Source organism: Montipora capricornis, chromosome 10, assembly GCF_036669925.1.
Source record: "Montipora capricornis isolate CH-2021 chromosome 10, ASM3666992v2, whole genome shotgun sequence".
NCBI classification, from domain to species: domain Eukaryota; kingdom Metazoa; phylum Cnidaria; class Anthozoa; order Scleractinia; family Acroporidae; genus Montipora; species Montipora capricornis.
This window is the reverse complement of record NC_090892.1, coordinates 44,238,764-44,241,263: the sequence shown is the minus strand read 5'-3', so window position 1 is coordinate 44,241,263 and position 2,500 is coordinate 44,238,764. Positions and strand designations below refer to the sequence as shown.

At 32.6% G+C, this 2,500-nt stretch overlaps 1 pseudogene; it reads left to right on the top strand.

Moving 5' to 3' along the window:
* LOC138020898 (uncharacterized) overlaps positions 1 to 2,500 on the top strand; it is a 9,703-nt pseudogene that overhangs the window by 1,981 nt on the left and 5,222 nt on the right.

Genomic DNA, 2,500 nt, shown 5'->3' with positions numbered 1-2,500 from the left:
GAGCAGTTTGCGAAAGGCTATTATCTATAATGCTGCATAATAATAATTAGGTGAATGACATAAAGTTCGTGTTCATGAAAAATAGTGACTTGGATATAAGCATTCCCAAAAAGTGCATCTGTACTATCCAAATTAATAATTAGTTGTCCATCTGTTGAGAACATGAAAGTCAGCTGGACCGAAGAGAATGCTAATTTTAAATAAGCAATACATTTGGTTGAACTAGCAATATTCCCATACCGTAAAGGAGCCAGCAAGAGAAAGTCCATTGTAAACAGTGTTCCGTAGCGCTGTTTTGGTTTTTTCTGTACTCAGGCAGACCTCTTGCAGCTCGAAGCACTACATCATTGCTTCTAAGTCATTGTCACCCTCTTAACCATGGCTCGAGTCTTCTTGATGCTTCTTGATGATTCCTTACCATTTTGATCTCTTTAAAGGTGTGTTTTGGTTCTAAGTACAAGACGCCATCTTTATTTTCGATGTTGCTATTAAAAATTCCTCTCCCCTACTCCCTAGAATATGCGAAGGACCAAAGAAATCGATGGGGAGTGAGCAGGAAACAATTTCTTAGTATTTTCAAAGGGGCCACTTACCTCACCTACCCTGCACGGGGGTTCATATACGCTCCCAGCTATCCCTACAGGAAGTTAACGAAAATATTCCATCAGGAACTAGCATTTTACTTACTCGAAGTATCTTGCCCGATATTCTACTTCGTAATAAAAACGATAAGCATAAACAAAGAGTGTTGAGAATGCACATACCCCTATCCCGATCTCGAGACGAACAACGGGCATAAAAAGCAAGTGTCGACTTGAATAAATACATCAACTTGGGTGCTATCAAAAACATTCAAGAGTTCGCTTCCTACGCGATACTCCACATGACTTGTGACACACAAACAAACAAGGAAACCTGGTTATGTGACATGTCATGTTCAAAATAGCTAGCTCGGATCCTGGCTCGGATCCTAGCTCGAATCCTGGCTCGAAGTTTAGGTATCCTCTTCTTCACAGTTCTGTTCATAGGGTATCAATTACCATAGTCAATATCGTCCTCCCTTTCAGCAGCATTTTTACCGTTTAGGTATACAAGTGTATATACATAATATAAGCAAAAATCTATCAGATGAAAAAATTAAAGAAATAAAATATTAAAAATTTTGGTGTTATAAAAAATCATTTCAACATTACCAAAAAATACATTTATCTACCAATCTTGGTTCAGCTGGTTTAGTAGTTATTGGTACAATAGCAGGTGGAATCACTCTTAATGTTATTATTTTAGTAGCTATTTCAGGAGTTGGTGTTCTTTTACAAACATATGCTACTGCAAAAAAAAAATTATCATAAATTAGAAAATTGCAGATTTGCTTATGCTAGTTATTTTGATATATCATCAGAACTCAGAAATAGTTTAAGAAGTGGTGTATTTAATGAATCAATTTTGTTAAGCAAATGTTTTATTATAGATAATATTATAATCGACAATTGTCCAAGTATTCCAGACAAAATAATGAAAAAATATGAAAAAATTCATAGTTCAATCAACAAACAAAGCTGATTCCAATATTTCTCATAATCATGCAAAGTCTTTTTGGATTTAGTGATTTTAATTTCAAAATCAATCCCCCATTCAAGAAACAAATGATAAATAATATATTTAACAGAAATAATTCGTTTATGTTGTTCATTGATCTGTGGCAATATATGTTTTATCTTATCGAACATTTTCAAAACATTATTAAAAACAAATGATGGAATGGGTTTTTTATTAGAAAGGCCGATTTCATTAACAACATTAATAATATGATCTTTTCTGATATAAACTAATTTTTTCCTTATCTTATACATATTTTCATAAAAATCTATGTAATTATTTTTAAACAGCTCGCCAGTAATTTGACCACAGTTAATGCATAGTAAACGGCTATAATCTTCAGTTATATCAGGTTGTTCACAGCAATTACTTTGTTTGTCTGTATGATAATCAGATATTTGATGATTACAAAACGGACAATTTATAAAATTTTGACTCAATTCAGTATATTATTATATGATATTGTATTTTAAATTCATCAGCTTGGAATCCATGAGCTGAAAAATTACACAAATGTGTACACATTTGTGGAAAAAAATGTGCAACTTTTGAATGGTTAAAAATCACAGGAAAACCCCAAACAATGAAATCATCAATCGAGAGTGTCACGCAATGGTGATTCTTTTATTTTATTATGCAAACATTTAAACATAGTTTTTTCCTTGTATTCGCTTGTTACAGCATTGCAGCATCGGATTTATTTGTTTTGAGGGGGTATTCATTATTTGTAATTTTTTTGTATTAAAGATTGATTCAAGGCTGTTGTTTTAATGGAATTCAATATTTGTATTCACGGCTGTATACTTAAAGTTGACTTGTGATTTAATTAACATGGATACTATCTAAAGAACCCCCGGTTGTTTTGAGTAGCACCATATTAATTAAAACGCAAGTGTTTTAA